We start from the raw sequence: 26,169 nt of genomic DNA on the forward strand, positions 1-26,169 counted from the left end.
CTTAACAGATACACTGCCGCCTCCAAAATGGTACCGCCTGGGGCGGACCGCTCCCCCTAGCTACGCCACTGCATCTCACATCCTCCTGGTTCCAGCCCCCTTAAATGTCCCTGAATGGTTTCTGCAGAGGTATTTTTACGGTCTGGCCTGTGAGTTTTTTTTCGCATTGATTACGCTGTGCAAAATAGGCCCCTCAACTATAAAAGTAGTCCAAATAAATCAGTGCCAGGCCATGCATTTTCTTTTGGTGCTGTTTTTGCATTACATTTTTTAAAATTTCTATTTACTTTTCCAGTGCCCCTCCAGCTCCACAGAAAGTGCTCCAGCGGCCCCTCTGTCACATCCAGTGCACTGCATTATGCTCTGGCAGTGCTAGAAGGGTTGTCGAAGAATTCCGCTCTGCTGCCGGAGTTCGCAGTATTTTGTCGACTCTGCGCGGAGTTCTGAAATGCCCAGATAAGTGACGCGGAGCCCCTCCTAGCGAGATTTATGAACACGGATGGTCGCGGCAGATCGCTACTGCTCGCAATGAGAAAGCTGCTGCATGCGTTGAAGAAGCTGCCGCACGAGTAGAAAATCTACTCGAATGGCAGAAAGAAGCAGCTCCCTCTCCCACTCCCTATGATGCAGTTTCCGCGGATTTTTCATCACGGGCGAAACTCCTGGTGCTAAAATTCAGCGCGACGTACTGGACTCCGCAGCTCACAGAACTTGATGTAGCATTTAGATTTTTTTTGGGGCACTTTGCGGAGCTCAGCGTAGCATGACTCTGTGAACTTGTCCTAGGCCTACTGGTGACGTCCACCTTAGAACGCTATGAACAGGCAGCCATCTTGATGTAATTTTTTTTTATGCCAAAGCAAACCAGCATTGACAAAGTTGGATATTAATGGCCGGCATTATTGACTTTGCCAACATTGTCTCTATTCGGGGCACACTTTTGACCTTCAGATGGGCATTGACCACTTACCCATTACTTGCATGTTCATAAAACACGAGGCAGCTTATGCCCTCATTTCGAAAACTGTTGAAAATATTGCATCATTTATCCGCAGCGATAACTGGATTCCTGTAGTATTTTTTTGTAGTGTGGGCATGGGATAACTGGGGGCATTATCTCTTGGCGTTCTTTTTCTCCAAACTTGATTGGTAGATAATATAGCTGGTAACAACATCAGGGGTAACAGCAAGTAATGCAGCAGAGCGATAAAAGGAGCAGAGGCCTGAATATTTGTAGAACTTTATCGCTCACTTCTAATTGGGGGTAACATAACGTGTAGTTGTAAAGCACAAATTCACCCAGAAGGGTATCTTGTTGGTGCCGAATAGCATATGTTTACTGTTGCCCACCTCAATGGTACTCATTTTATCAACCTCAGAAGGATGAAAGGTTGAGTGGATCCACTCATGCCTGTGTCCATGAGGCAAACACAGGTCCCTACAGGGGTTTTATTAGTCCACTAAGCCACCAGACCCAGTGTTAGGTGGCAGTGACATTAACGTTAAGGGCAAGCAGACACATATCTTAACGGCATCCACCATGTTTATTATGTAGATGCATTCATTCTAGTGAAGATTTTCAGTGGATAACACATTCCCAGTACGATATTTGGTAAAGTATCAAAAGCAGGATCTACCTTTAATTCAGTGGACAGGTTGCTCCATAGTTTAGGTCAGACACTGGACGGGCGCCCACCAGAGCAGACACAGTTCACAAGTCACCTGGCACCCAGTGTAGAGGATCCTGCAGTGGTCTGCTGCCGCTTGAGCATGTTTGTCTATGGGGAGGAAAAGAATTCCCGTCAATATTCACAGACTATGTAAGAAGGCGCTATTTATAGTCTCAACCTGTTGAGCCAATGACCTTTCCTTGTGCACAAGGATTCCCAGTGATTTTAGATCCCCTAAGTGATGACCAGAGAGTGATATCCCTGTTGGGAGATATTATTTTCCTGGAGCAACAGCTCTGTTTCACTGATGGCAGGCTTCAAGTACCATAGTTCCTAAGCTTCAAAGCAAAAGCCAGTCTAGCCTAACCATACACTGGGTGTCATCAGCATGCGGCGTTGGCCGGCACCCAAGGCATCTGGCTGTGGAACAAGCCAGAGGCTTAGGTTAGAAAGAACTGGTGACGGGTAAAGTCCCTGCGGTGTGCCACGTCTTACCGCCATCGTGTCTTATTTGTATTTGGAAGCCAGAGTCCCTCAAGGGATGAGCCACAAGAGATTTAAACTCCTGTATCACTTTGCCTCTGATGCCATCTGTTCCAGACTCTGGAAGAGAAAACTATGGTTCACAATCTGATCATCAAAGTTGCAACTACAATACGACAGCTAACTAGATACTTTGTACCGTAAGGTATACTTGACAGAGACATTCTATATTCGCAGAGGTCATAACACTCGCCAGAATTCTTTGATTTTCTAGCCAAATTTGTACAATGTCACGGGTGTCTGACAGTGAGTCCTGGTTTGGTGTGCTGACAATCCACTTGTTTAACCCCTCCCATGCTGGTGACGGAACCGTTTTGTCACGCCCCTCGGGTGGGCTGTGCTGGTGACGGAACAGTTCTGTGACGGCCCGCTCGCTGCGCCTGTGTGGCGCGTTCTATTAAGCGGGCGGGGCCGTGACGGAACCGTTCCGTCACAAGCACAGCTCACCCGAGGGGCGTGACGGAGCGGTTCCGTCACCAGCGTCGGAGCGCCGCGCGGCCCCCCCGAACCCTTAGCACTGCCTCGGAATCGCCACCGCAGCGAAAGGGTTAATGGGCCTCCATCTCCGCGAGTCAATAAGCCTAGTTGAAGAACAGTGTGGTTTGCAGCCAACCCACAGCCATCCTCCACCAGCCAAGCCACCAGAAGGCCCTCTGATGTTGCATGCTTTCCCCTCGTCTGGGACTACTTTTTGCAAGATACAGGCAAGGGCACATAGTGCCACTAACATAGTGGTGAAGGTTTGAGAATCACCTGGAGGCATGGCGAGTGTGCAGGCATCATGCAAAATAAGAGTTCAGCTAAAAGGATCGAGAATTGTGAAGTTCCAGTTTGCGTCACCGTAGGACTGTTAAAGAGTGAGAGAGGAGACGCAGAGAGGATGGAATGTTAGCAACCATCTCAACATGTGAAAGTTCTACATTAAGAGCTAACAAAGGAGGCGCCACAGGTAATTATGCTCGAGGAGCCATTGTTAAACCATCTCACCAATCAAGGTTATATTATGTTTCTGTTCAGTCTCTGTGTCCTCCACCCCTTCTCTCCTCTTTTCAGCCTCTTTCTCATTGACATCAGTGGATCCCTCAACCCTTGCTCTGAATCTTGCTTAAACCTCGGAATTGTACCTGTCCTCACTGCTGTTTACTTGTTTAGACTCGGGTCGCCTTTGCAAGTTTTTTAATCCAACTTGTAAGCCTCTCCAACCATGATACTCTTCAGTTTAACAGATCTTGCGCTCTCACAGCAGTGTGAAAATACAGCCTCTTTTTATGTTGAAGAGTACGTCACAGATTTGAGGGAATGAACTTTCCTTTGCAAATTTGGAGCAACATTGGAAGATTGTCTTTCGAAATTAGGTTTGAGAAAAGAAATGATATTTGAGCCAGTGCCCAGGTAAAATCTTGCTATGTAACTGAAGGTCCCCTGTTGGAAGAAGAATCAGGTTCCTGTCTCTCCCAATTACCGATCTTCTGAATAAACTGGAGGAAAGGTCCTACCACCGTTCCTAATTGCAGATTCTGGGACTGCACCACAGAAACTTTCACACATCTCCTACTATGCTGTCCTGAATTTGTGACTTCTCGTTGGATCCTGCTGAAACCTACATTTCTATCATATACGGAACATGCACGTGTAAGGAGGCTTTAAATGTAAATGTAAATGTATAGGCATTTATATAGCGCACTACTTACCCGTAGGGTCCCAAGGCGCTTCGACCGCTGCAAAACCCTTCCTGGCTTCCCTGAGAGATGGTCCCTTAATGGGTATCTCCAGGGTGAGACCAGGCATCCCCGGCGGTCTGGTGGGGCCGTTAGAGAAGATGAGGCAAGCTAATGCCCAGAGTTGCCGAGTGTGATCGCTGATCAGAGTGGGCACCGAGGCGAGAGAATTATCGAGTCCGCTGACCCTGGTCCAGAAACCTGCCGCGCCGGGAATTGAACCCTGGTCCCGGGCCGTCCTCTGCTCTCGGGTCTGCCTCCTCTAACCAGTGAGCCACACTACTTCACTTTACTATTCTGCTTAAATTCAACAGACATTACAGTCCTGGTGTGATACCGAATTAAAAAAAAGTTTGCTTAACAGACTCGCGGAACTTCACCGATGTCTTTGATAACAGTGCCAATCATCGTCTAACCGTTGGAAAGTCATATACTGTTTAAAAAATGAGTCTAGCCAAACAACGAGGCCGAGGAGCTGGCCAGGTTGCCCACTGTGATATATGACAAAACTCACAAATTGACAACAAAAATTAACACCTTATCCTTGCCTTTCAACTAACAATAAAAACATTTGTTACTGGTACCTAAGGTGGGGACAGAGCTGCCCAGGCTGTACTTTGTAAGGAAATTTCGGCCTGAGATCATGGTTTTTATCTGTTTGTTTTAACTGTAGCAGTGTTTTAAATGTCCATTTTGAAAATGACTTTAAATAATTATATTTAATGAATACAATATTCATTCATTGCTAGTAACTATGTTTTTGTTGTAATTTCCAGTAACTTTGAGCATGTTGTGATTGTCACATTCTATGCTCAGGTCATCCTGTGGAGGATTCTATGCAAGGCAGTGGATGCTGGTGGATGGAGAGCAGTCACCCATGCTCGGGCCGAGGTGTTGAGCAATAAAGATCACATAAGAACCCATCTACCTGTTTATTTATCTTTTCTTTATGCAAGTGTATCATCTTCCCAGCCTGGGTACCCGCCAATGACTACGCCACACACTGAGCTCAGTATAACACGTCTTTATTATGCTGCATGTAACTGAAAACTCAACATTCTAAAACAAGCTTTCATGGCATTGTGCTCTGACACCTATGTCGCCGCTATGGAGTCCGTTAGGAGGCAAAAAGGTTGTGTCCTATAAATATTGCAAGACACTACAGCGAGTACAACCACAATTGATGGAAAGCAGGGATTGATTTGGTGCAAAAGTTTGTTTAAAGCACCAAACACAATGATTCAAAGAGGATCAGTTCCTTCAGAGGCAGCCAGTGAAGCAGGCAAGGGCTGCAGAAATGGGATTTCGAGAGCCCAGGCCCAGATGCAAGTGGGTATCATAATTGTGAATTTGCCGCTACTTCTGAATCTGATAGAATGGAAGATCAATATACACAAAGATGCAGTAATCTAGCTGAGCAGACACAAATGCAATAAGAATCGTAACCCTGTGATGAAAAGAATAACAAACTCGGAGACATTTAAAAAGTAAAGTTGAAACAAACAAGACTTAATTACAGATGGGCAAGGAGGGGTCGAATGTTACTTCCACATTTTTTGCAGCTGTAGGCAGAGGCTCCAGGACTTGGGGACAGAGAGGGAGCTCTGAAAAAGGAGACCATTTTAAAAGGTTTAGATTCAGTGGCAGGTCACATAGGGTGTGCTGCGGGTGGTGGTGCGGGGCGGGGAAGGGGCAGCGTGGGGGATAGCTAACCTGGTTATATGACGGAATGGAGCACCATAATAATTTCTTTTCTCCGTTCCGTCGTATGTCCGAGTTAACTACCCCCCACCACGCCCCTCCCACGCCCCGCCTCACCGCAGTGCAACATACCCTATGCGGGCCACCACTGCATAGATTAAGAATCGCTGATTTGACCCCATTGGGGTTTAGGTGTATTGTTCTTTCAGGGGGCCTGGTGGGAGCACTTTGATTGCCATATATTTGCGGCTGATTTTTGCTGTGTGTTGTACGTCTGCCTCCTACAAAAGCAGAAACAACAGTTGATGGACAGAATGCAGAACAATGTCATACATTCACCCTAGTACAGAGATCTGGGCCTAAGTCCATCGTTTTTTGCTCACCAAGCCATTCCAGTTTGAACCTAGCCACATGCAAATCAGTCTTGACCCTGTGCCCCATGGGAACAGTTCAGCCCGAACTGCCAAGCCAGGTCCTCCCTGGGCTGGAAACAAGCATCGTAGGACCGGTTTCGGGCTTTCAGCCCTCATCAGCCAAGATAGCTTGATTCTAGTGGCATGGAGAGCACAGAACTCACATCTGAGAATACTCGTCCCACACGGGGTGACAAATGCAAAAACAGTTGATGGACAGAATGAAGAACAATGTCAAACATTCACCCCAGTACAGGGATCTGGGCCTAAATCCATCGTTTGTTTTGCACACCATGCCATTCCTGTTTGAAGCCAGCCATTTGCAAATCTGTCTTGACCCTGTGCCCCATGGGAACAGTCCAGCCCGAACTGCCAAGCCAAGTCCTCCCTGGACTGGAAACAAGCATCCTAGAACCTTTTTCGGGCTTTCAGCCCTCATCAGCCAGCTTGATTCCAGTGGCATGTAGCGCATGGGACTGACGTCTGAGCATACCCAGCCTACTTGGGGTAACAAATGCAAAAACAACAGTTGATGGACAGAATGCAGAACAATGTCATACATTCACCCCAGTACAGAGATCTGGGCCTAAATCCACGGCTGACGGCTGATTAGCCAGAAACCGGTCTCAGGATGATTGTTTCCTGTCCAGGGAAGACATGGCATGGCAGTTCGGGCTGGACTGTTCCCATGAGGCACAGGGTCAGACTGATTTGCATATGGCCATGCCTGAACTGGGGTGGCAGAGTGAGCTAAAGAATGATGATGGATTAAACCCAGATCAGCTGACTGGGGGTGAATGCTTGCAATGTTGAACACTCTGTCCATCATCTCCTTTGGTTTTTCTTTGTTCGCCCTAAGTTGGCAGGGTATGCCCAGACTTGGGTCCCTTGCTCACTATGCACTGCATTCAAGGTACCCTGGCTGATGACATCTGATTAGCCAGAAACTGGTCCCAGGATGCTTGTTTCCTGTCCAGGGAAGACATGGCTTGGCAGTTTAGGCTGGACTGTTCCCATGAGGCACAGGGTCAGACTGATTTGCATATGACCATGTCTGAACTGGGGTGGCGGAGTGAGCTAAAGAATGATGATGAATAAAAGCCAGATCAGTTGACTGGTGTGAGTGCTTGCAATGTTCAACACTCTGTCCATCATCCCCTTTGGTTTGGCTTTGTTTGCCCTAAGTTGGCAGGGTTTGCCCAGACGCGGGTCTCTTGCTCACTTTGCCACTGCATTCAAGCTAGCCTGGTTGATGATGGCTGATTAGCCAGAAACCAGTCCCAGGATGATTGTTTCCTGTCCAGGGAAGACATGGCTTGGCAGTTCGGGCTGGGCTGTTCCCATGAGGCACAGGGTCAGACTGATTTGCCAATGGCCATGTCTGAACTGGGGTGGCGGAGTGAGATAAAGAATGATAATGGATTAAACCCAGATCAGTTGACTGGGGTGAGTGCTTACAATGTTCAACACTCCGTCCGTCATCTCCTTTTTTTTTCCTACAAAAGGACATCATGGCCCTCTTCAGTCCACAGCTCGAAGATCGGCGGGGACCACTAACCTTGCTATGCTGAGAATTAGGCTTGGAAAATTCATTACCAGAAGCCCTAGTGATACAGTGACTCCTTTGTCCTCAAAGCCAAATGTTCCCCCGGCACATGGCTTTCAAAACTATGGGCCTGGCACAAGGACATGGTAAAAAAGAGCTCAGATGTTCATGAGCACTCTGTGAGCAACGGCCAAATGGACTTGAACATACCATGCACACTGATTAACGCTTCAACAATAACGCGCTGAGAAATACATTATGGTGTAGCCGGAGGCCTATCAGTAATGGGACATACTCCCCTGACTGCTACTTCAGATCCTGCATGCTGGTACCTGTTGACTGGACATCAGCTGGCATCCTCAAATTGCCCATGGGCATGTTTAAGCATGTATAATATATATAATACACTTGTCACCAGGAGAAATGGTGGCTTCACTGGTGAATTCTCCTGGTCTCAACTAAGGGTGTGCAAAGTTTTTATTGCATGAGCCAAATCTCCTGTAGATCAAGGGTAATGGCCTATGTGTAGTTTGTGCAATTTCCCGATTTTCCAATTCCTTTACTCTGGTGCAGTTTTTTTCATGGTTTTTAGTGCTGAAAATGAATATCTTTTGAGTTAATTTGAAAACATTTTTTTCACCACTTTGAGACTGGATGGATGACGTCATTTCTTTCACACAGCAACAAAAAAAGGGTGTTAAAGTACCAATTTTCACTTAAAGCCTAAGTAAGCATGGTAGTCACGAGAATTACAAATGCTTACAAGAGAAGAAGTCTGCTCACTCTCAGTCTTAGCCCAAAAAGAATACATGAAACATGGGGGGGCTACCCCGAGCAAACAAAATCACTGTCTTCAGTCCAAAATATTGAGACTGTCTCTATAAGTTGTTCCAAATTTTCGATTCTTTATTCCAATATTCACAGTACAATCAGGTCGTTTTTCCAAGATCCAGCTTGATGCAAGGGTAAATTCACAGATAGCCAACACGTGTTTCCTCTTATGCTGTAGCACAAAAAAGACTTCTTCAGGTCTACGAACCCTAAGAGAAAACAAACAGTTACACCACAGTTCAGATACATGAGTTCACTGTAGTCTATCCGACACCCATGAGTAACCTTCAGAGAGTGTCTGTCACCAAGAAAAAATAGCATTCTGATCGAGAGTAGGGAAAGAACCAACACCACACTGAACTAAATAGTAGAGCTTTAGAAGAATCACCTGATAGGATCTCCAGTATCTTACACTAAAAAAATAAAATTCTTCAATCTTGATAAATCTCCTTAGAGTAGTGTATAAAAAACACCCCCGTAAATATATATAAAGACCGTGCTGGAAAACTATAACTTTAATTCTTGTATAACAGTGCATGTTATTAACATTTTGTAGGTATGAACACGTGACCAACTCTATACTCTATACTACTTTGCAACGTTGTACCAACTGATACATGTAGCGCACGTTTGATTGCAACTCTCACTCTCGTGCGCATAATAAGGTGAGCAAGTATTTGTTTTGTCATAATGCGGTTCTGTACTTAGAACACAATACTAGTTCAATAGTGGCTCTAGTATTTTTGAGCCTTAGAGTGAGATATCAATACACTCATTTATATTTTTTATCTTTTCTACCTTAGTAAGTGGAATTATTGTTAATTCCTCAAATTAACACCAAGGACGCTATCGACCCCCTCGCTTGCAAGGATTATAGTTGCAACTTAGAAGGTGATTTAATTTTCTGATTAGACAAGCACAATTATTTGTGAGGAAGGCATCTCGAGTAACTAATGATGGTCTTTATATATATATATTTACAGGGGTGTTTTTTATACACTACTCTAAGGAGATTTATCAAGATTGAAGAGTTTAATTTATCAATGTAAGATACTGGAGATCCTATCAGGTGATTCTTCTAAAGCTCTACTATTTAGATTGGTGCAGTGTTGGTTCTTTTCCTACTCTCAATCAGAATGCTATTTTTCTTGGTGACAGACACTCTCTGAAGGTTACATATGGGTGTTGGATAGACTACAGTGAACGTATGCATCGGAACTGTGGTGTAATTGTTTGTTTTCTCTTTGGGTTTGCAGACCTGAAGAAGTATTTTTTGTGCTACAGCACAAGACGAAACATGTGTTGGCTGTTTGTGAATTTACCCTTGTATCAAGCTGTATCTTGGAAAAACGACCAGATTGAACTGTGAATATTGGTATAAAGAATCGAAAATTTGAAACAACGTATAGAGTGTCTCAATATTTTTGATTGAAAACAGTGATTTTGTGTGCTGGGCGTATACTGCCCATGTTTTATGTTGTATCCCTTCTTTTTGAAGGAATTTATGTGGTAGAATTGGTAACCAACCACTCTTCCCTTTTGAGCACGACTCTATACGCTTACTTTCAGCCTTTATAGTGCCCTTTACTTCAGTTGAGGGCCCATAGTGTGGCCTTTACCTGGTTACCAAGCAGGAATTGTCAAAAAGAATCCATGGTGTGTTTAGCACAGTAGTAAGTAATGAAGTGGAGCCAACAAACAGCTGTGATATTGGAAGCAGGCCCCCAGATGTCTCACCGAGAAGTACCACCAGGACAGGTGGGTAAGAGGAGGGTGGATCAGGGAAAGCAGGGAGGGGACAGGAGGGAGGTCTGGGGGTCACAGGTAGACCAACGAAGGACTCACGAACACGTGCCCATATTTTGGGAACCAACCAAGACATAAATAAATACCCTACTCAACTGCTGTGTGTCCTTCATTCCGCCTGATGCCTGAGCATCACATGGAACAGGAATGGACAAAGCGCCTTGGAATGCCCAGGACCAAGCAGACACCTTTGTCCAGCACTGACTCCTGGATGGGGGGTAGTAAGTGTCTCAAAGTTGGCAGGTTCATCAGAGGGGGTGCTAGAGGGATTATTACTCTGCAGACCGCGTGCTTTTTAAGGGTCCCGCACATTTGCTGCAACATAGATTTCAAGGCACGGCTGCCTTGTGTGTCAACGATGAGCCAGATAACATGGACAACACCACTGGCTGGAACCAGACGCTGAACCTTTCCCGGCACTTTTACGCCACTGTTGCGTCCTTTTTGTGACGCAGCGGCTGCGTAAACAATGCGCCACAATGCAACACTATTTACAACATGACACATCAAGTGAGATGCGTCACGTTGTACAGCCCTGCTGTACATTATACCTGGTCAGGTATAATGTATGCAGGGTAGGCGTTCCGTCGCAAGTAGGCCCCGTAAAAGTAACGCAGTGAAATCTACAAGATTTCACTCGGACAGCAAGTATAGGGCGCCCATAAGCAGTGCTGGAGTTGTGTTGCGCTTGCGAGAAACAAGTTATTAGGAACTGGTTTTCACTAAAGGGCAGAACCTGACAAGCGACAGCAAACACTATAAAGAGACAAAGTGCATGGTACAAAACCTGGCTCTACTTATGCAGACGCCGGCAGACCCCCACATTGGAAGGTGAACGGATTTCGACTATCAGACCCTTACCGCAGCATTTTTACCATGACGGCACCCGCTCGCTAAAATTTCACCGCCTGTGAAGAAACCCACAGACCCCCATTGGACACCTAGTGGACACAACCAAAAGACTGACAGCGCTTGAAGAATCGTCCACAGATCTCCATTTAGACAACAATTGAGCATAACTTACAGATTACCTGCATACCTGCTTCATTGGCATCAGGAATTCGTAGCCCCTCAACTATGTAGGACCAATTATACAGAGCCACCTACTCTCATCAGATATATAGGTATCAGGATAACTGACCAAAGAATAAACGAACAAAACACCCAAACAAAGTAACCTACGCTTTAAGACAGACAGCCCTGCATATCAGACCAACTAACTTTCCTTCCTGTGAGACTTTGCACCGATTTTCATCCAGGTTCATTTGGATACTCACATGGCTCCCTGATGAAGGCCCTCAGCCGAAACGCGCGTAGATGTCATTCCTAGCCATGTTTTTATGTATAGTGTGCTAAAACAAGCTTCCATACAGTGCCCAAATCATAATCCTTTTTGAAATGTATTGAAGTGCACTAAGGACATAATAATGTGTATATATATGTAGATCTAACTATCACATGTATAGTGGAAGCACGCACATAACAAAAATTTGTGATAAAGTAACAATGTTTTTTATACAATAACTATAACTTAATAAAATAAAGTCCATAATTTTGTACCATGCACTTTGTCTCTTTATAGTGTTTGCTGTCGCTTGTCAGGTTCTGCCCTTTAGTGAAAACCAGTTCCTAATAACTTGTTTCTCTCAAACACTGTACCCATCCCGAATTAGGAACTCTAGTCGGGGATACCCCTTTCTTATTACACATATGTTGTGTTGCGCTTGCGACACAACTCCAGCACTGCATCACCTTTGCGGCATCAGATCCGTCACGCATCTGTCTAATCTTGCACCATGGTGCACTGCCTTATAAATGCGGCGCATCCATGGTGGCGCAAGGGGTTTCTGCTGTGACGCAAAATAACTGCCGCATCCCTGCTGATATCAGGGATGCACCAGTTATTGTAAATCTGCCCCTTCGTGTTTCCTCCTCTCTTTTTAACACTTTGAAAAAGGTTCTCGTCATGTGTGGACCAGCTTGCAGTTGTTGACCAGGGCACCATAAAAGCCTCCGATAGGCCTGGATGGAAGTTGCTGCTGTCCATCTGTAAGTGCCAAACCCCTGCAACGAAAGAGCTTTTCTGGCACCCCTTTCTTCAAGGTGATCTTGGATTGCCTGGCAGTAAGACCCACACCCTGCTTCAGTGCCAGAAATATCAGGTGCCCTGCAGAATAGGTGAAACTCGAGAGCTGGAACCAAATGAAAGGCGACCACGGAGGGACGGAACGGCAGTTTTAAGACAGGATGGGAACAAAAAAATATAATCTTTGAAGGAAGAGTCGACAATTGCACACTGCTCGCGCGCCTCTCAGAGCTTGTGTTACTCTGTAATGACGCCGTCAGACGACACACACATAACAAGAGGCTGCATATAGGGACAATCTAATAATGACTGTAGTTAGTTCAAGTTTGGCAAGGAGGGGGCGGTGTTGTTCGGCAGATATCAGGTAGCACAGAGGTGTCAGCATCCTTTTTAAGTAGAACGAATCTCTCGATGAATGAAAGGACATTTCCTTGCAACAGGCTCGGGTGTCACCTGAAAGGAGCCCCCTCCTTCAGCATCCGACACTTGATTCGAGCCCCCAGGTGTTCACAAGAGGGTGAACATGACATGAAATGCCAGTGTGGAGTTCTGCAAGTCAGGACCGGTGCACAGAGAGACACAACAGCAGGAGAGATTGATGAGGTAATTCAGTCATGACTTTGGAGCAGCAGAGAGCTGGGAATGAGGGGCATTAGTGGACTTATTGCAGTGCTGACTAGAGGTGGGTGTTAGAAATCAGGTTTCTGGTTGGCAGAGGTATGCCCAAGCAGGAACCACAATAATAGAACAAGCATTGGCATAGAATAGGTCTCGCCTTTGGAACCTTATAAGTATTTAGTTATGCAGTACAATATCCTTGGTGCAACAACATCAACTGTTGAATGGCTAAACACTGATAAGGTCCCAAAGGCGAGACTTATTGGCTATGCCAATGCTTGTTTTGTGCAAGTTTGGGGCGTACCCAAGCACTGATTACACAGGCTGGGGAAAGAACAGGCAAACACGTGGCAATAAACTGGTCACTCACAGCCTTATCACAGCTCAAGAGGAAAGACTGTAAATCACCAGGAGGAGATGAAAGAAACCAGGTGCCTCTCAAAGCAGCCATCACTGGATGCAACCGGCTTTCTCTTCTTTTTAGCCAACAGTGTGTACATCTGGGGAGATGTTGGCAAAAAAAAAAAAAACAACAACAATAATTAGGGAGGCCAGGAAACAGAGCGCCCAACTCCGATGGTACAGGGTAAACATGGGAACTGGGAACTACTGGTATGTGGGTCTCTGAGATCTCTCTATTGAACATAGGGTGGGGAAACATCAGCCATAACCTCACAGGGAGTTTGCACCCATGAGCAGCCGAAGCAGTGCAAGAAAGGGACAGGCTTTCTCCAAGTGACTGGGAAATGAGTACCATAGATGGGATATTTCCGTTGGTACCTTGATCGGACATATTACTCTCCAGAAGACCCACACACATTGAATTGGGTAGGTTGATATACAGTCACAGGTTGTTTGTAAGGGCACAACATATTTCACTCCTAAGCGGTAACACTACCAGACCTGCCACAGGTTAGGCGGCGTGGCTCAAGACCGAAAGCGTTACTGCAAACTACCATGAAGAGACGATAAACCGTACACTCATCAGACGGACTACAATGAATGGTCTAATTAAGTCTGCTGGCTTGCTGAACTGCTCAAGATCACAGATTTTAATCTCGGTGGGTCCACTCAGCCTTTCATCCCTCAGAGGTCGATAAAATTAGTACCACTGAGATGGATAACAATACACGTGTAACCTGCACCAAAAAACCCCAAGGGTTGATTTGTGCTCTTTACAAATACATGTTTTGTAAGACCCACTCGTCTCTCGGCCCTTCAGGAAATACTTCTTTAAAAATAACACATCCCTTTCAAAACACGCACCCACACCAGTGTGGTTCAGAAACAAATGCCTAACGGAGAACCTACTCTAGAGAATCGCAAGTAGTCAAATGTTTTCAGAAAACGCAAAGAGGCAAAGTAATAGCCAGCTGCTGTGTTATATAACTACGCAGTAGAGTAACATAGCATATGGTTTGCAGAGTTAAATGTGAATAGTAGGCTAGTATGCTAGCTAAAGTTTTACACAAATATTATGCGGCAGCAATGAATCATTTTCCTTCAGATGCTACAAGTCACAGTGTGTGCCAACATTTGTTGAGGCTACAAACATGCAGTTATACAGAGGGGTTAAAACAATTTAAAACTATTTGTGAAGTGTTGTGTTCAGTGGTGTAATCATTACGTCATCAATGTTGCTGAGAGTACAATAGTGGGATCGAACCGCGTAAAAACTACCAGTTACCGGTTTAATTGCTGTTGCTAAGACAATCAGAGACTGGCAGGGGGAGCTCCATGGCAAGAGGCAGGGACAGACGAGAGCGAAAGAGAGTGGGCGAGAGACCTGAAAAAAGAAGGAAAGTGCAAGAGACGAATAAAGCAAGGCAGAGAGGTATAAAGAGAGAATGAGACACAGACAGGGAACATTACTCGTGACGGAGAAAAGACAGCTGGCGGCTGCGCGCGTTCACGCGCACATGCACGCAGGCTTGAGGCCAGCGGCTGGCAGCACTTTGAAAATCCCCTTACTAAAAGTCGAGCAACAGCGCATGCACTGTTCTAGGCTTGACCTAAAAAAGAATACACAATTCAGCCAAAATTATCCTGTGCTCACCCTCTGGTAGCTTGGCACAGAGCAGAAGGGCTTAACTTAAGAGGCAATGTGTAAAGTATTTGTGCAACACGTCAAACAGTAACACAGTGAAACCACCACAAAAAGTATCCACACACACATATAAATAAAACAAGACCAAAAAATACAAAAATACAATAAGTAGAAGCGGAGATATGAATTTTTAAAGATGAAATGCAAAAATAGCGCTTAGAAGCAGTAAACTCACTTCTAAGAGCTGGACTGTGACAAAGTCAAGAGTTGAGGCTGACCACGATGGAGCGTGGACTGGATACAGGACCCAGGCAGGGCTCGCTGTGCCGAAGTACCTTGAATCTAGTCGTAAGAAACTAGATGCGTTGGTGATCCCCACTCATTTGGGTTGATGCACTGGACTTCTCCAGGCAATGGCGGTGATGCATCAGGTCCATGAACAATGCACTGGTTCCAAGAAGTGGTGGTTCCAAATGTGATGCAGGGGGTTTCTCCACGTTGCAGAGGCGATACGTCGATCTTCTCCATGCAGTGGCAGCTACGCACCAGTTCCAGAGGTGGTGCGGTGATCCCAAGTGTGATGCGTGGATCTGGTTACCACAACGGTCAGGATGCGTCAGTTCCGATCAGGCAAAGACATTGATGCATGTGTTCTTGTAGATGTGGCACTTGATACTCACTCCTATAAGTCCAGGCCTGGATTGGCACCAGTTGGCAGAGCAGGACTCACAGCAGACAGAGTCTAGGTGCTTATGATTGCAGGTTGAAAACAGAAGTCTTTGATATCCCTGAGACTTCAGAAACAGAAGGCAAACAAACAAGCTCTTGGAGATACTTTGGTTCTGGGGTGTAGAGATGCAGTTCCAGTCCTTCTCACTCCCAGGCAAGAAGCAGTAGGAAGTAGGGCAAATCAGCAAAGCAGTTCAGCAAAGTAGCAGTCCCTCCAGCAGTACGTCTTCCTGGTAGAATGTCCTCAGTTCCAGAAGTTTTTGGTTTTAGGTGCGTCAGAGATCTAGTACATTTACCCAGTTGGGCCTTTGAAGTAGGGGAGACTTCAAAGAGATGCTTTGAAGAGCACATGGCCCCATTCTTTCCTGCCCTGGCTCCAAACTCACTATGGGGGGAGGGGGGATGCAACCCATTTGTGGGGACAGGACATAGCCCTTTCAGGTGTAAGTGTCAGCTCCTTTCTCCCATCCTGCTCAAGATGACCTATCAGCATGCAGATGGCTACTCAGTCACACCTATCTTCCTTTGTGTGTGGCTGTCTAGAGGGAATGCAGAAAGCCAGATGCCACACACCCCAGATGTGTAATCTGAATTACACATCTGGGTGTGTGACATTTGGCTTCCTGCACTGACTGGCAGAAAGCACCAAATGGTTAGTGTAAGAAAGTGCCAACTTTTTGGATGCAGGGAGCATTTTTGCACTACGAAACAGTGCTAAATACAACAGAAATGTTTTAAAAATCATACCGGCAGCTGGCAGCATTGCACTATTCTGCTCCTCTTCTCGCAGGTACAGGCTTCCAGACTCCACTGCAGCCAATCCTGACCCTGCTCTCATGTCATGAGAGCAGAATCAGTTTTGTCCTGAGCACTCTGGATTTGCCCTCCCAGGGAAACTGTAAACCTGTGCCTGCTCACTCCAACCAGTAACACAGCTCGGGTTGGAGACAGCTTCAGTGCGCATGACAGTTTGGGTGGCCTGGGACTGCCGGCCAAAACCACATAACAGTGCACCTACCACTCCTCCAGCACCTGCCATTCCCCAAGGCCCTGCCCACAAAGACTCGGCAAAAAAGGAAAAATAAAACGATAATTAACTTGTTTATTATTGTTTTATTTTTCCTTTCCTGCCGTTGTGGACAGCTGGCGGTGGGTTGGGTGGGTGATGCTCCTTCGCCATATAGGCGGAGTCGCGGCTGTGCCTATAGTGCTGTACAAAACCTTTAACTAATTTGAACCGATTGTCTATGCTTTCCAACAGGGGAACATCCTTTTCAACGCAACTTTTACAACGCATGCCTTTACATCGCAAGCCTTACAACGCATGCCATTACAATGCATTGCGCTGGGGGGCGCTCTAGGATAGGGAATAGATTTAATTTACTATCCAACACCTTCCCTACTATCCACCAGGACTGGAGTTGGAATAGTAAATGTAACTATTCACTATCCAGCGCTCCTCAACACTATGCGTTGTAACAGCATGCGTTGTAAAACCTGCGATGTAAAAGCATGCGATGTAAAAGCATGCGTTGTAATGTCATACATCTTTTCCAACATGACTTCTTTAGTACACCCACTCTCCTCAACATACCTTGTTGAATGTTTCAGGAATAGTTGATTTATTTGCATAGCACAATTTAGGGGGGTACAAAGTCTCATAATTTGTTTGTGAGATTTCATGAAATTACACTTAGGGTGTAATGTGCTTTGCATACTGTGATGTCTTTCATACGAGCACTCACAAGTCTTTGGAGATCCAAAACTTGTTTTGCTGCATGGCACCCATGTGATCTCTAGTTTGACGCGCCACCCAAGGTGATGGACGGATACAGCTATTACAGTAGCTAAAATGGGTACTCATGAGACCTGCCTCAATGATATGTCAACAATAATGCTGAAAACACACAAGGAAGATTTACTATGATTTTGAGTTGGTGTTGTGTCACTTTTTTGGTGCAGCCCAAATGCAAAATAACTTTTGGCATTTACTAAGCCACACAAAGCCACTTTGCGTGGCGTCGTGTTCTTCAGTAAATTCAAAGTTAAGCAATGTAGCGCACAGCACTGCCTTACTCTGCATTGCGTAGGTGTTACATGGGTGGAACATAGGTGTTTCCATGCATCCACCCATGTATTTATGACGCACACTCAGATTTACAAAGACTTTTAAACCTGGGTTTGCGCCAAAGTGGTGCGCCTACCCAACAGAGGTCTAACAAGAAGAAATATCTTTATTTCTCCTTGTTACTTCCTTGTTCCATGTGTGCTACATTTTTCAGCACACACGGAAAGAGGAATATGAACTTGAAGGAAGGGGTACCTTCCTGCACAAAAACAACCCTTCCAGTAATAAAGGCACCCTTGCAGCATGGTGCAAGGGCGCCTGCATTGAGGCTAGGCAGCCTCCAGTGTGCCAGCCCAAGAGAGAACTGTACACTGCCATATCTTAGCCGATATAGCGCCTGTCAGCTCTCTCCCATTCATGCAGCGCTTCACAGCAACTTGCTTTACTGCACCGTGCTGCGTGAATTCCTAATAGATCTGCCCCTAATATACTGGTTGCTGGACCAGAAACATATCTGGTAATGCAATACGAAACTCATTCCTTTCTGATCTGTTTAGATGAGTTACACTTTTGTGCATTATTTGAAATGCTTTTTACCTGAGAGAGGTTTATAATTCTAAATAAGCCTCAGTCTTCTCGTTTAATGGCACTAGCTGGTTAACCTTAATATGTATAATGAATGTTGCCGCGGGCTATGTCATGATTATCTATTTTTCTTTCTAAAAATGTCTCCAAAATTTCTGACCATATGCCCTTTTCTGTATGTATTAAACAGAAAAAGTGGCCAGACAGGTTTAGTTTTTTTTTTAGATTTTATCACACCTAGCCAAACAGTTCTAGGTGGTGTGACTATTTTCTTTTATTTTTTTAATCTTTTTTTAATAAAAACTTTTTACATTAAATTTCATATGTCACCAAAGGAACAGTCATCAAACTATAATGAACACATACAGACATTAAAACATCAATGTACAATATACACAAATTCAATATTGTAGATTACAATATACACCAAATGCACACTAGTACAATGCCTCCGATAATTTCATTAGAAAGCACCAGTGTTTCATATTATATACAAGTAGACAGGCGGACAAAACAGTTCATTGGCACTGCCTGCCTGTCTCACAGAGTCAGAGACTAGATTGATACCTGGGGTTGCGCTACTAGGGATGAAGAGTGAAGTAATATTTAGTAACCCTAGCGGCACACCTCTTTTCTTTCTCAGGCTCAGGGACTGGTGCCTTCTACTGAAATTATCGGAGGCATTGTACTAGTGTGTATTTGGTGTATATTGTAATCTACAATATTGAATTTGTGTATATTGTACATTGATGTTTTAATGTCTGTATGTGTTCATTATTGTTTGATGACTGTTCCTTTGGTAACATATGAAATTTAATGTAAAAAGTATTTCTAAAAAAACATAAAAAGACTAAAATAAAATAGTTGCACCACCTAGAACTGTTTGGCTAGGTGTGATAAAATCTAAAAAAACGAAACCTGTCTGGCCACCTTTTCTATTTAATATATTTGAGTTGTCTAGGCCAGTCAGAGATAGGATCCAAACCTTTCTGTTTCCCTTTTCTGTATGTATACAGAACACAGTTAATCAAATAAGGTGATGTAGTTTTTATAAAGTAGCATTCAAGTGGAGCTGATGAGTATTCTGAATATAGAATAACGGGATAGTTTTGATATAATCTACCACATTTGCTACCAAAAAAAGTCAGCGAGGTTACAGTAACGCTGCAGGTGTTACCAAATTAAAACTACCTCAAAAACAATCTGCGGACACACGTTGGAGCCCTCGGAAATAGGCTCCAATTTGCACGTTAGTCAGGGGCATCCACACATCTGGACTGGGCATATTGAGTTAGAGAAACCCTCGCACTAAGCTTAAAGAGGATTGACATGTACGGGGGCGTGGCTTAGCGCCCGATGTGGATGGTGGCGTCGGCGTGAGCGCTCCGCTCTCGCTGAGGGGCTCAAGCGGTTCGCGTCCTTCTCCGAACTCGCTGACAGCGGGCTTCTGTATCGGAGGATGGCGAGCATGAAGTGAGTTCTCCTTGTGGCTTCTGGAGGCGTTCTTTTGCCATTATTTCACTGCTACTTCTCCAGTCGCGGCTCAACCATAGTCGCGGCCGCCATTTTGTCCATCTGAAGTGCCGGTGCTGTTTCCCTGCAATGCGCAGCTTCTTGTGACGGTCCTCGGCTGCCTGCAGCTCTGTTCCTCATGTGTGGTGAGCCATAATGCCTTCATTATTGACTCGATCTACCTATTAATTGCAGCTGCTTCTCAACGCTCTTCAAAATGCTGCTTTCATTCTCTTCAGTTTCTCAGATGTGGCGGCCATTTTGTGAATATTGAAATCCTCTCTCTGGAATCCTCATTTATGGTTGCTGCTTTTACTCATCTTCCACACTGAGTAAGAGACTACTTTTTCTTTATCTTTTGATACACTGCTCTTATCTAGCTGTCCTGCAGTCTACGGAGTTCCTGCGTATATGGTATTTGGTGTTCTTCTCCTTGACGGTTATCTTACATGGGCAAACTTACGCCAAAAGGCGTCAACAAATCTTCGCAGCGTGTCTTCATCAAAAATTCCAAGGTGTTGTCGGCTTTTGCCCAGCTAGAAGTTTCCCAAGTGTCTTCTGTCAACATAGCGCAGTCATCCATGGAGCATTCTGAGCAGACCGTAGGGAAGGGTATCAATAGGGGGTTCACCCAGAAAAAGTCACTGGGACCTGGGTCATAGCAGTACTGAGAAAGAAGGGGTCCCAGTGAGAGAGTAATAATTCCCACAAATTATAGACAAAAAATTAGTAATACACTGAATGAATCTACACTGTTTTTATTCACACTGTAGATGTAACCAGGATATAGTACAATAACCAATTCAAAAAGGTTGTGTAGTGCCCCAGGGAAAAAGGGAAAGGTGATATGGTGAGGATAGTGTGAGTGGGGATTTGTGACAATAAAATCAGGCAGTAATCTGAATGCACTTGTAAGTCAATTGGAACATACAGACGAACATGAATGCAAATATATCACTTTATCAAAAACATGCCCCTCGTAGTACATAAATGTCACAATTTGGGTGTGGGGCTGATAAGAAGAGGACAGTTGTTGACGTTTCGACCCTCAGGTTATGCAGGGATTAATGGTGCCCTTGCTGCGGCTTCTTCATCAGGACAGGGCGGGGGCTGGCAACCTATTAAAACATATCAAGGATTGGTTTCAGGTTACTAAACCTACTTAAATGATAGCATAGTCAACATAATTCGATTAGCACGCATTACGAAGGAGGAGCAAACCTATTTATTCAGTGCTCGTCATCATTGTCATTGTAGACAGGCCAATTAAACCTCATTATTGGGAACATACATTCCTATAAAATTAATAAAAAACAAAAAGTTTTTGTAACACTTATTTAAAATTGCTACAGTGAGGAGTTGAAATTGAAGATCACTCTCATTGAGAGCGTAGGCTTTTTGTTATCATGTATTAGATGTTAGAAACTTACATAATGGATTATAAGATCCGCGTTACTGCGGGGTTCGAAAGCAGGCCGGGGGACGCTGGGCACTGGGGATCAGGAGATACATCTACGAAATAAGGGAGCTTCGTTAAGTATCGCAGAGTGGAACTGCGAAGGTGTTGATAATGCTTGAAACAGCCCGTGGCTTACCCGAGAGGTATTTTGGATGCAGTTATCGTCCCCACGTTGTTGCCGGTGCTGCGAACATATCAAGAGGCACCCGCTGGGGAAGAATGAGAAAGCCAAGTTCCTTATTGTGGTGCTTGTCAAGGGAAATTCTATCTAGGGGGCATTTAGTTAGAGCGTCAGGGCGCTTACCGGAGTGAAAATCAATCCGGCGTCTTCTCGGCTCGTCTCTACAATGGCGAACAGGCTTCCTGTGTAGTTGGTAACCACGGAGACGGAGTCACGTGACCACACTGTCGCGTGTGGAAACTGTAAAAAGACTACAGCTTCCAAAACCAATTGTTCGTTGTTGTGAATTACATTGAAATTACTGGCTATGAGATCATTATGTAATTGTTAATGATCTCGGCTGCATTAATCAGAATTGGGTTCGTTGGTAATATTAATCAGAGTTGAGTTCGTGGTAGCAAAAAACGGGCATAGTATTAAAGGAAAGCCACTGAATTAACCAGGGTAGGGATTGATGCATGCCACAAAGGACTCATTAGGTAATATTAGGATTGGGTCATGGACAGCAACAAGGCCCTTGTGTGGATTAGTGACATTATTCAAAAAGGCCCTGAGCAAGGGTAATGGGTACATAGAACAGATGCCATTTAAGTGCAGTCACACGATTTATGAAGTACCGTACTGGTATTGCCTAAGGAGGATGTATGAACATGGAATGGCGTATCTATCATATGATGGTAAAGGCCATATTTCGGTAAATAGATTTTAACAAGCGCATTAATACTTCATTGTCACCATAATATAGGTATTGAAACATGCATTGGACCTGTAAGAAGATACAAGTAAACATCAATATTCATTAACAGGCGTACCTGTCACATGACGGTATAAGCCCACAGTTACCGCATGGGACGAGTACATAGGCTTCAAGTACTAAGGAAAGATGTAAATATACAGAGACGGATCTAAGGCAGAGTGGCTAACTGTGAGAAAGAGCTGTCATGTTCATTGAGACCCGTTTGTATTGAGTCAAAGAAGAACATCCACTTGAGTTCTCGAGTATTCAGGATGTATGTGATGTTACCCCCACGGGGTCCTAGTGTTGCTTTTTCAAGTACTACCCATTGGAGACTGTCTGGTGAATGCGAGGCCGATCTAAAATGGTCCACAAGAGGTGCACCCTGAACTTCACATCTAATCCTGCTCATATGTTGTAGGATTCTCATTTTGGCCCTCTGTTGTGTTTGGCCAATGTAGATCAAGTTACAGGGGCAAATTATTGCATAGATTATGTTAGGGGTGTTGCAATTGCTGAGTGACTTAAGCGGGACCTTCCGGTGCTTGTGCTCAAATTCCTTAGTTTGAATCGTGGTGTCACATGCCTTGCAGTGGCCACATCTGAAATGGCCAACAATCGGTGGAAGATTCCATAGTGATGTTTTAGTCGGTTCTTCAGGGGTTGGTAAAAGAGAGCGTACCACATAATCTTTAACACTTTTAGCTTTTTTTAAAGCGTTTAGCTGTGTGTCTGTGTGGTTAATGTCATCTGAGATTAGTTTCCAATGGTGATTTATGATGCGCTTTATTTTGTTACTCTTGGTAGAGAAAGTAGTGACACACACAATTTTGTCTTGTTGCTGGCCTGTGGTGTCTCTCTGAGCCAACAGATGCTCCCGGGGGTAAAACCAAGCACGTTTGCGGGCTTTGGTGACGAGTCGTCTAGGGTACCCACGCTGTTGGAGAAGATTAGAAAGGTCTTCAGATTCCTCAAAGTAATGTTCCTTATTGGAACAGTTCCTACGGATACGTAGGAACTGTCCAAATGGCAGATTGTCACGGAGAGCTTTAGGGTGATGACTGTTGTACTGTGGTAAGGAGTTCCTTTCTGCTGGTTTGCGATAGAGTGTAGTTAGCAAGCGACCTTTAAATAAGTGTTACAAAAACTTTTTGTTTTTTATTAATTTTATAGGAATGTATGTTCCCAATAATGAGGTTTAATTGGCCTGTCTACAATGACAATGATGACGAGCACCAAATAAATAGGTACGCTCCTCCTTCGTAATGTGTGCTAATCTAATTATGTTGACTATGCTATCATTTAAGTAGGTTTAGTAACCTGAAACCAATCCTTGATATGTATTAATAGGTTGCCAGCCCCCGCCCTGTCCTGATGAAGACCCCGCAGCAAGGCCACCATTAATCCCTGCATAACCTGAGGGTCGAAACGTCGACAACTGTCCTCTTCCTATCAGCCCCACACCCAAATTGTGACATTTATGTACTACGCGGGGCATGTTTTTGATCAAGTGATATATTTGCATTCATGTTCGTCTGTATGTTCCAATTGACTTACAAGTGCGTTCAGATTACTGCCTGATTTTATTGTCACAAATCCCCACTCACACTATCCTCACCTTATCACCTTTCCCTTTTTCCCTGGGGCACTACACAACCTTTTTGAAATAGTTATTGCTGGATACTATATCCTGGTTATATCTACATTGTGAATAAAAACAGTTTAGATTCATTCAGTGTATTACAAATTTTTTGTCTATAATTTGTGGGAATTGTTACTCTCTCACTGGGACCCCTTCTTTCTCAGGACCGTAGGGAAGGGCACCACCAAAAGGCTGAAAAAGGACCCTCCTTCTCCATCTAACCTTGCCTCAGCCATATCCATGGAACTGTTGTTGGAGGAGATAAGAGCACTTCGTCCTTTTATGGAAGAAACCAACACCAAATTACAAATTCTGACCGACAATAGGTCTCAAATGGATGCGAGAGTTACGTCTGTGGAGCGCAGCGTCTCTTCTCTTCAGGAGTCTTCGACCAAAGTCTCCCACATCCACTCACAGGTTGCATCTCTTCAAAAGCAGGTGGAGGATCTTGAAAACCGAAATAGATGCAACAACTTACGCATTTACGGCCTAGTGGAGGGCTGCGAGGGGACCGACCCTGTTGCTTTTTTTAAATCTTTTCTCCCCACCCTCTTGCATTTGCCAGAAGGTACTATACTTAACATACAACGGGCCCATAGACTTGGCCGAGCTCCCTCTCCTACCTCCGCTTCTTCGAAACCGAGAGGCGTCATCATGTATTTTCTAGAATACACTGACCTATTAAAGGTTCTTTCAGCAGCCAGAGCCTCTCCTCGTTTGACTTGGTCGGGATCCTCCTTGTTCTTCACGCAAGATTATGCAAGGGCCACGGCTAATCAACACAAGGCCTTCCTGGATAGGAGACCTGCGCTTCGTTCCATTGGTGCCAGATATGGTCTCTTTCACCTGTGTTTCTTCAGAGTTACCTACAATAACAAAACAACAACCTACAAAGATCCAGTCCATCTTCAGAGCTTCCTGAATTCTTGCCAAGCTGCTGACATGGACCTTTCTGGTCCCTCTTCCTATTTCCCTACATGATTTCCTTGTCTCCTCTCTTTTTGGATGGTTGCTATTCATTGTTGTTTTGCCTCTTTTATTCGTTCTCCGAGTTTATCAATTGGGCTCTTTGCTCCTCCATACTTCTATGCTCATTCTTTCTTTCCTGTATGTACTTTTTCCTTGTTTATTCTTTCTGTTCACGTAATCTCTTTTATGTCCGGTATCTTCAGTAGTCTTGTCCTCTAATGTTGTTCTCCTTTTTTCACAGATTACATATCGCGTTCCGTATTGTTCCCCTTGCTGGGCGGTTCGCTGACCCTGATCGCCCTACCTCCTCTAGTTGTTCTATCCCCCCTCCTTCTCGTTTGATCTTTTTCCTGATTGTACTCCCCTCCCTACTCGTAAGTACAGTTTTCCTTCTTGTTCACCATGTGCATTTTCTCTTCTGTTCCCCTTTCCTTTTCCCTTGTTTAAAGGTGTCTACTCTTCTCTATTTGCTTCTACTTTTTTACTTACATTGCTCCTATGCTTTGCTCTCTACTCCAGGGGACTTTTTCCTATACTCTCTTGTTTTTGCATCTCTTTCTATTATTTTTTCTATTTTTCCTGTTCTGTTTCCTAACATACACCTGTTTTTTCATACTTCTTCTTTCTTTTTTCCTTACTGTTTTCTTCTCTTTTTTTTCCTTGTTTCTTTTTCTTTTTTCCTACTCTTTCTCTCCTTCACTTCTGGCATTCATGATAATTTTTATCTCTTTCGCTCGTCTTTTTTTATGGGCTTTCTCTTTGAATTTACTCCTTGTTTTAATTTTATTTTATTTTGTATATTATGTCATTGAAAATAATTACATGGAATGTTAAGGGCATTAATTCTCCCATCAAGAGACAAAGAATCTTGTCTCACCTAGCTAGATTAAATGTTGATGTTGCATTCTTGCAAGAATCTCATCTATCTGATGCAGAATCAGCTAAACTCAAAAGAGGTTGGGTAGGTGAGGTCTATTACTCCCAAGGTGATGGTAAACGAAATGGTGTAGCTATTTTGTGTCGTAAAACCGTCTCCCATTCCTTGATTACTCAGGAATCGGATGCTGAAGGTAGATGGGTACATGTTAAACTGTCTCTTAAGGGTGTTCCAATTTCTTTTCTAAATGTCTATGCACCCACTGGTGGTGATCCTGCTTTTTGGCATGACCTCTCTCATCATATCACCAGATTTGTTGATGACAACTTCATTATGGCAGGTGACTGTAACCAACCCCTTGATCCCTTTCTTGACAGGAACTCCAAAACTCCTTACATCCCAAATAAATCCCATATGTTCTTTAATCAAGCC

General features: G+C 44.4%; 1 protein-coding gene across 2 annotated transcripts in view; it reads right to left on the reverse strand.

Moving 5' to 3' along the window:
* LOC147729588 (uncharacterized) overlaps window positions 1-26,169 on the reverse strand; it is a 389,208-nt gene that overhangs the window by 300,009 nt on the left and 63,030 nt on the right. Inside the window, exon 2 of one of the 2 annotated variants that reach the window (XM_086954483.1) lies at window positions 1,638-1,778. The exons of the other annotated variant lie outside the window; for it this stretch is intronic. The gene's annotated coding sequence lies outside the window, so the exon portion shown is untranslated. The remainder of the gene's footprint in view (window positions 1-1,637; window positions 1,779-26,169) is intronic. 2 annotated transcript variants of the gene reach the window in all.

This window comes from Lissotriton vulgaris, chromosome 2_1, assembly GCF_964263255.1.
Source record: "Lissotriton vulgaris chromosome 2_1, aLisVul1.2, whole genome shotgun sequence".
Taxonomy (NCBI): domain Eukaryota; kingdom Metazoa; phylum Chordata; class Amphibia; order Caudata; family Salamandridae; genus Lissotriton; species Lissotriton vulgaris.